Genomic DNA, 9,869 nt, shown 5'->3' with positions numbered 1-9,869 from the left:
CTGAATTTCATTTCATTCAGTCGTTTCTCCGCTAATAAGATTCAAAGATGTGGGATCGTAATGTGAAATAATCCACTCGTTATTAATCTGACTCCATTTTATTATCTAACTAAATTACAATTCTATTTACATGCTATATTTATATTTAGTTGCCATATACAAAAACATACATTGGTTTCGCGCGCAGTTAATTCTGATTTTAGAGTTGTAAAAGCAAGTTATAGCTCTAGTATGATTAAAGTTAAAATTAGTTTTTAGCCAAAGGCGCTCGTAACATCCTCCCACCTTTTGATTTTTAAATTAGGAGGTTACAAAATCAAAATTAACAAAATATTGCATTCAAAATATTTAGAAATCAAAACATGAAATGCACATATTTGAAAAGTACATAATAAAGTTTAAAAGTTAGTTAAAACGTGAAGGTTTAACCACTTTTCTTCCACTTCTAGTTTTTGTTTCATAGTCGTTATTTTCCGAGCTCGGGATTTCGATTTCTTCATACGAAGCAACCGGTTCGTTTTTTCTCGCACCCACAGGATCGTCATGGTCTAATTCCAAGGGGTATAAACGTTGCACTGGACGCACAAGTTCCCCACTCGCTGTTTTTAGCTTCACTACTCGGATGCAGCCATCTTTCCCAGGAAACACTTCGATTACCAATCCCAAAGGCCAGTCTAGTCGCTTTTTGATATCACTTTCAATTATAACAATATCTCCCACTTGCACTTGTCTAGATTCCTTTCCTTTTGGCTTCTTCTGGATTAACAAGCTTAGATATTCTTTTCGAAATCTTTTCCTCAAGTCCTCTCGTAATTTTTGTTGATACTGATATCGTTTGGAGATATTTACTTTATCCAAAGTATCCAAATCGGGAACTCCTACCTTTGTAGTCTCTTGAATGAACATTGAGGGAGTCAGTGGAATTAAATCATTCGGATCTTCCGATAGATAATTCAAAGGTCTAGAATTGATGTTGGCTTCTACGTCACAAAGAATAGTGAACATTTCTTCGTAATGAAGCGATGCCTTTCCTAAAACTCTTCTTAAAAGCTTCTTCACCATCTTAATCATGCTCTCAAAAAATCCGCCCCACCAAGCAGCTGTTGGGGGGTTAAATTTCCACTGAATTCTTAAGACGGAGGCTTCATTGACAATCTTGTCCCAATCAAGAGAACCCATCAAATTATTTGTTCCAGTAAAATTTGTTCCGTTATCGCTGTATATAGTCCTAGGTCGCCCTCGTCTTGCGACGAATCTTCTAAAACCTAGAAGGAATCCATTAGTTGAAAGACTCTGTATTAATTCCAAATGAATGGCCCTATATACAGCGCAAGTAAAAAGCAAGATCCAGGCCTTTTTCCCATCCTTTAAATGAAGCGGCCCTGCTAAATCCACTCCAGTGACTTCGAATATCAAGGCTTCCCGTACACGATCTTCCGGTAGTGGCGCAGGAATTGATTCAATTTTCTTGCTCGTATATCTTTTGCATCTTATACACCTTGAGAGCACTTTCTGGACAGTTTTTCGGCCCTGCAGAATCCAAAATTTTTGACGGATATCTGTTAGGACAACTTGAACTCCAGCATGGGAAGAGATCAAATGATGTTCGAAAATCAATCTCTCCACTAATGGGTGCTTACAAGGCAATACTAGAGGGTATCTAAAATTTTCTTCATCATCTCGTCTAGTAATTTTAGTTTTCAATCTAATTAGTCCATCAGAATCATTAAACACACAGAGTGATTTAAGTTTTGATCTTGCATCTTCGTTATTAAAGGTTTCTTGTTGCACGATTTGTATCACCTTTCTTTCGGCGGCATCTAGTTCTGCAACAGTTAAAAGATCTTTCATCTTGTTAATTGGATTTCGGCAATTTTGTACAAATCGTAGCATCCATGCTATCATTCGCACAATTTTGGAATATCTTGAGAACTTGTACAAATACCAGGATTTATTCAGATCTGTAGAGTTGACTAAAGTTACGACCCTCTTTTTCCTTTCCCGGAAAACCTCTTCAAAATTGTATTCAGAGTCTGTCGCTGGCCATTCTTCTTCTGGAAGTTTCAACCACTGTGGGCCCTCCCACCATCTCGATTTCAAAAATCCTTGGATTGAACAACCACGGGAAGGGAGATCAGCAGGATTGCAAGTGCCTGGGAGATGCTTCCACGCATCCTTTGAAGAAAGACTTCTTATTTCTTCTACTCTGTTATTCACGAACGTACCCCAATGATCTTCTTTTTGAATCCAATGAAGAGCAACAGAAGAATCTGTCCAATAAAAAGTAGGTACGTCTCTCAAAGACATAGAATTTTTAATATCTGAAGTTAACCTAGCTCCAATGCAGCATGCTAGTAATTCTAGACGAGGTATTGTAATAACCTTTAAAGGTGCTACTCTACTTTTTGCCTCTATAAAATATATTTTGACTTCCTCTCCCAAGGTATTTCTCAAAAATACGACAGTACTGTATGCAACTTTGCTGGCATCACAAAAGGTATGAAGACTTAGTCCTTCGGTGCAGCCATTGATCTTTACACATCTAGGGATCTTAACTTCAGACAGCAATTTCAAATCAACAATCAAAGTTTTGAATTTTTTCTGAATGTCATCTGGTAGAATTTCATCCCACCCTAAGTTTCTTTTCCAAATATTTTGCACTAAGAGTTTTAAACATATTGTCACAGGACATAAAAATCCAAGTGGATCAAATATCTTTTGAGACGTTGACAGAATATTTCTTTTACTGCAAACATCAAAATTAAATTCTGTATTTTGTAAATCACAGAAAAGGAAATCTTCATTTGTATTCCATAACAGTCCAAGTACTGAGGTTGGAACAGTTGGCTCGTCCCGACTTAGGTCCCTTGTATATTCCCAACCTCGAAGATCAAAACAAGCCTTGGAAAGCAACAGCTTTGCTTCTTGAATGAATCGGGTAAGATCATCTTCATTGCGCACGGATGTCACACAGTTATCTACATAAAAGGAATTCTTCAATATTTCGGAGGTTTCAGGAAAGCACTCTTTACTTTCCTCTAGATGATTCATCAAAACCGCTGCCAAGAGGAAAGGACTACAAGTGAGGCCAAAAACAAGACGGCGGTGACGAAGTATCTCAAATTTTCTTGTTTCGTAATCTTTCCACCAAAGAAATCGCAAAACATCTTGATCCTCTTTTGCAATTGAGATTTGAAGAAAGGCTTTTTTAATATCAGAAATTACCCCAATGTTATTTTGTCTGAATTTTCTTAAAATGGGTGGAATTTGCTCTATTAAATTTGGTCCCTTTTCCAGACAGTCATTTAAGGACGGAACTTTCTTAACTCGACAAGAAGCGTCAAACACTGGACGTACTTTGGTTGATGAGTTTTCCTTAAAAACACCTCGGTGCGGCAAATAATAACTTGGATTTCCCTCCTCCATTTTGGGCACTTTCTCTATTATATTTTCCTCAAGCCATTCTTCAAAAACAGCCTCATATTCTGCATATTTCTTTTCATCTTTTAACTTTTGTGAAGTACGGATACAACGTTGTTCAGCTGTGGATCTATTGTCTTGTAGAATTTCTTTTGCTTCTATCCAAGGTAGCTTAACTATGTATCTGCCATTTTCATCTCTATCCACTGCTTTCATAAAATGATCCATTGCGTTTCTTTTCATTTCTTCTTTAGATTTAGTTTCAACTGGATCCATAATACCTAAAGTTTCTAATTTCCAAAGATCAGAGATAGAGCTATTTTGTATTAGCATTGAAGTCACCAGTTGAGCGGAAGTATTTTCCTCTTTTCCTCCAAAAACTTTACCCATGATCAGCCAGCCTAATTTTGTTTCATATGCTACTAATCCACATTTCAGAGCATATATATTTCCTGAGAATAACTGTCCGCAAAAGTCAGCTCCTATCAGCAATTCAATGTCCGGACAATCTTTGCCTTGATCAGAGAGTATTATATTCTTTTTCTTCAACTCCTTTTGCCAATTTCCTTTGTGGATCCGAGGTATTTTTCCGCATATAATTGGTTGATCGAGGACTTGCATATCGTAAGTGAATCCCGTATTCAAATTCTGAAGGGTTATTTCATATAGTCCATGATCTTGTTTTTCTAACGTAGATCCACCAAATACCGAATGTATGATATTTTTAACTTCAATGGGCCTCAGATTCATTTCTTTAATTGTTTTCTCTAATAAGTATGATCGCTGCGAACCACTGTCAATAAGAGCTCGTACTCTGCGTGTTTTTCCTTCTGCTTTAATATTAACTTGCAATGTTTGAAGGAGAACTTCTTCAGCAGCACACTGATTGGATAAATTGACATTTAGATTCTCTTCCACCTCAGGTGTTTTGACTTTTGGTTTGTTTGTTGGCAGATCTGGACACATCAAAGTCCAATGCCTCTTATTACAAAGCAGGCACTGTACATTTGACTTGCAAATTCTTGACCTATGGCCAGGCTTTAAACAAGTGAAGCAGCATTTTTTATTTTTCAAAATCTTTTGTTTCTTTTCAAAATCAAATTTTTTGGCATTGTAACATTCTTTGCTTTCGTGAGGTTTTTCACAAAAAACGCAGATGGTAGTATGTTTTCTTTTTTCTGTACCTCCTGAAAACAAATCTGTAGCAGTAGCCACAGAATCAGAATTCCTCTCCTTACACACCTTAGGTGCAAATCCTGATTTCGCTAAGCGAATTCTTTCCTCACCTTCTATTTCTGTTTTCAGAAAGAGTAATAAGTTTTTCAGTTTTTCTGAATAAGCATTGCTTTCCGGGTCATGATTTGCTATTATAATTGGATTACGCAGCCATACCCTGAATATATCTTCAGGTATGCAGGATTCCACCAGGGGGAAAAGCATTGCTGAATACTTGTCTGATGTTAAACCAATTGATTCTAGAGCTCTTAAGTAAGTTTCTAATTTATCATAAATTTGCGACGTGCTTAATTTCCTTTTAGCTTCTGAAGCATTTATTATAACTAATTTTAGTAGCTCACGAACGTAGTATTCAATAAGCAACTCATCCTTTCCGAAACGCGACTTTAAACTTTCTATTGCCTTGCAATAATTCGCATTTGTTGGAGGATAACTGTCTATAATTTCCCGAGCTCTAGTTCCTTCACTTACACATTGGATCAAATATTGAAATTTGTCTTCATTTTCTAATTTATCATCATCATGAATACGCTTAAATTGACTCCAGAAAGCCAGCCAATTCTTAATTTCACCGTTAAATTTAACGAGTTCTATTTTAGGTAACTTAAGTTTTCGTTTAATTCTAGGAGAAACAGAACCAACGCTTTCCTTTTCAGCGTAAGAAAGTTTAGTCAAATATATGTCCACATTTACTTTCGCTTCAATCATTTTTGTGCTGTATTCTTCGATTTTCATATACTCATCTTCATACTTTTCGGTATCAGAATTTTCCAGAAGAAAACTACATATTTCATTATCTAATTTGGCCAAATCCGAATAAATTCGTTCCAAATTGCCGAAAAGTGATTTAATCTCTTTTTCCTGAGGTTCATCGACCTTTAATCTTTCAATTAAAACATTATACGTTTTCGTAAAGTTAGATCTAATAGGTATTCGCTTCTTAACGGACATCTCCATTTTTATTTCACTACTTAATTCTTATTGCAAATAAAAACAGACGTACCGTATTTTTAGCAATCACGTCCGGGTTCACCACAATGTTGAGACTCTACCTGAATTTCATTTCATTCAGTCGTTTCTCCGCTAATAAGATTCAAAGATGTGGGATCGTAATGTGAAATAATCCACTCGTTATTAATCTGACTCCATTTTATTATCTAACTAAATTACAATTCTATTTACATGCTATATTTATATTTAGTTGCCATATACAAAAACATACATTGGTTTCGCGCGCAGTTAATTCTGATTTTAGAGTTGTAAAAGCAAGTTATAGCTCTAGTATGATTAAAGTTAAAATTAGTTTTTAGCCAAAGGCGCTCGTAACAGCTAGATTACAATGTGAATGTAGCTCTAGTGGGTGAATTTCATGCATTAAGAATATTATTTTTCGACTTCATGAACCACACCAATCATTTTCGCCATCTGTTTCATTATATGTATTCAAAATGTCCGTAGGTGGCTGTTGAAGAGAAAGAAAATGAGGAAAAATAAAAAATTTTAAAAAAGACGACTTCCGGACTAGCAGATGCACAGATGATTTACATACGTCTAGCGTTTTAGAAAGCTGCCGTTTTCAAATTCCTAAATTTTTACAAGAATTACTGTAATCAATCATTTCTTGCACTCTTAATAATTTTCATTCTAATTAAAAAATATCCATCCGCTGATTGACACGATCCGCTTGTGCCGCCACACATACATTGCAATGTGAACATTTCAATGTGGGGAATGACATCTGCCTATAAGGGTCGTGAGGAAAGCCATCATCTGTACACATTAGTAGTGAGCATTCTTTCCATAAAGTCAATGTTCATGTTGTTAAATTCATTGAAATTCAAAATATTAGAGCTAACGAATAAATTTCATTTCAAGAATATGTTTTTAAATGTTAACACTGCAGGCGAGCTTATTAGATTTCTTTGAAAGGCATTTCAGCGATATCTTTATCTTCTATCCATATTGTCTGAACAAAATTGGTTACTGAAGAGGCAGTTGAATACAAAATAGAAGAGGAACTATTTGAGATAATGTAAAATGGTAACGCAGCGAATCTGTATCACGACATTTCTTAGACAGATAATGAGCCTATAATTTAGGATAAATTCTAAAGTTTACCAATAGAATTCTGAGTAAACGGACGACGGATATGTAAAAGAATATTGCCGTTTATTAACATTCACCACAACTGTAAATAATTTATGTAAAAGAATTATTTGTGGTGTTTGTCCTGAAGCTGGAAACACTGAATTTAGGTAGATTTCTATTTTGCAGTTCTATATGCAGCAAATATATACTACCGTCTTTTCCGATTCACGTATTTGCTGCTGATGTAAAGCTCAGTTTATGATCATATAATTAATTTTTAGATTTAATTAACACTTTTAAACAAAAGAAGAGATAAAGATATAAATGAGAGTAATATTAACGGAGGGTGCATGATTGAATAATTTACTGATTTCTTTTGTTTTGTTGTTTTTCCGGGAGGAAAGCAATTCCTTCTGTCTTTTTTTTTTTTTAAATTCAAAATGCCTATTATTTAGACGAAAATTTATTTTTAATTTTACGGAAATTTATGAAAGAAATTTTAGCATATTATAAAACAAAGAAAATCTTAAAGAAAGAGGGCAAGCCGTGAGATGGCAGTTAACACCAATGCAAAATTAACCAATGTTTTATTTAACCTAGTTACTTTACAATGATTCAAATTGAATCGATTTTTACCATCTAAGTCAAAAGTAAATTGTAAATAAGAAAACAATGTTGTAAATTGAACGATAATATTCATTAAGCATGGTTCAAATAGACTTAGGCTACTGTCCCATGGTTCGAACTTTTGATTTTGCGAAACTTTCTGTGAAATAATAGAAAAAAATAATAAAAGGATTATGTTCGGATTTTGTTTTCATATAAATAATATTAAGTTTTTGAAATGCTTAAATAAGCTCTAGCTAAAATTTAAATGTCAGGTTTGTAAATTAAATTTATCTTTACATTGACTCCTATTACTTTTGTGCATAGTTTTTTCAATCTCTTTTTTCAATTTTTTTTTTTAAAAAATATATTAAGCAGATTTTCCAAAAATAACATTTTAATTTAACCTGCCGGAGCAAGCTATGTTTGTAAAGGAAAATTAGATTTTAACAATGCATTGCCATCACGCTGGCGAAAAGATTAACATTATAGATTCACTATAAATTTTTAGTACGTTTGTGTATGTGCAAATATAAAAATGATATTTCCTAGAAAAATGAATGCAAAAAAAAAAAGGGTTTATGTGACTTTTAAGACATCATTATTATTAATTCAATAATACACCTTTCCCTTGTGTCCTCTATGATCGTAAATATCAATAATGTAAATAAATAATTTTATGGTTCTTCGACGTACGAAGTACCATAAACTTTGCACAATATGGTACTTTGTACAAAGTACCATATTGTACAAAGTTTTCAAACAATAAATAAAATAAATAAATAAATCCTTCTTTTTTCTTTAAAATTTTGAACACATTAGATACTCATTGTACTGCTTATTTAGAAATTTTATCGTTACCTCATTGCATTCAAAATCTTTCTTTGTTAGGAATTGTTTGTTTATTTATGCAACTCATTTTTAAATGAGTTTGTTAAATTAGTAATTATAACTATCGTTGCTTTAATTATTAAAATTATTCACTAATTATTATTTAATTGTTGACTCAATTGATAAATATTAGAAAAAATATATTTACAACCATTTTTAGTTTAAAAGTTTCCATTTTTCTGTTTGAATTCATTACTAAGCAGTTTTTCTTTATTTGAATTTTTGTAGAAATATTTGTGTGTAGGTGGTGGTGGTGGGGTCTCAACAACTTAAAAAAGCCTATCGTGTTAAAAATTACTTAAAAACAGTTTTGAAGATATCTTAATTTTCGGATATGCAAGCTACAAATCGACGCTATTCTTAAGGAAATTGCCATTCTCAAATGACAGCCACGGCGAGATGAGCAATCTTCGAACAGAAGACCTTATTCCTATTACTCATCACTAACTACGGGTTTAAGAAACAGAAATTCGGAGATAACTCAGATAATCGCTGTTTGCTCTTTTAACAGCCAGGAGGGGCAGATGGCAGTGTTGGAATTCGAGATAGGAGACCTTCTGCTGAAATTTGCACACATCTGGAGTACGTGTTGCAAGGTTGACAATACTTTGGGGCTTTTAAGAAAGTAAAAAGAAGGGACTTGGGATACTTTTTCAGTGAATATTTCGGCAATTCGTATCCTTATTATACACTTTTAGAATCAAAACAATGGTTCGAAAATGTGTGTAAGTGAAAATAATGAAGTAGACAGCGCGCGGGTGCACCATTCGAGAGTTTTGGAATTTAAATTAAATTCTCTAGTTCATCAGATATCAAGGTAATTTCTATTGCTTTAGAAGCACACTTTTTGGGATGTCTACAGTTTAAACCAGAGGTCGATGATAAAAGTTGGATTACAATAGCTTATGACAACCGTAAGTTATGCTGTGTGCAGTTATAGCCCGTTAAATATTTCAGAAAATACTGCTGATGTATTTAGAAATAACATACCCATTTGAAAAGATTTTAGTTTTAAACACAAGTGATGTATATTCTGAGTTATAAAAATCTGTATTTAAAAAGGGTTTCATTTCAAGAACGTTATTTACCTTTATAATCGGGCCGCGGCGGCCTGGAGGTAAGGCCTCGACCTCAGAGCGGTTCGAATTTCAGAGAGTTCAGGTTTCCATTCCACCGAAAAACCATCGGGTAAGCGGGCATGGTGCTGAAGCTTGGAGAGAGGGTGCTAGCTTAGATGTCGTCCTCGTCATCTCCCCGAGGCTCAAAATGATGAGGTCCATCCTAAAATAGCCCTAGTGTTGCTTTAGTAACACTTTTATAATCCCAAGATGCGCAGACATTAAAAAAATATTTTCTTAATAGGAATTCTGCCCGCCTGATTTTCCATTCATTGATAACTTGAATTATCACAGAACACATAAACGCTTATTTTTAATGAACTGTTTCCATTCTTCTTCCTACAGCAGTTTTTGTTTTTAGGGAGTTGTTTTACTACTCAAAGGCTTAGTAAAATAGGGTATGAAAAGCCCGGCATAGTGAAAATAAAACTTCAGTGCTTTTATATCGTATTTAAAAATCAAATGTGATAAAAAGGACAAAAAAAATCAAACTATGTCCTGAGCATCATT

The sequence above is a fragment of the Argiope bruennichi genome, chromosome 6, assembly GCF_947563725.1.
Source record: "Argiope bruennichi chromosome 6, qqArgBrue1.1, whole genome shotgun sequence".
Lineage (NCBI taxonomy): Eukaryota > Metazoa > Arthropoda > Arachnida > Araneae > Araneidae > Argiope > Argiope bruennichi.
The sequence above is the reverse complement of the archived record's forward strand: the minus strand, read 5'-3'. Positions refer to the sequence as shown.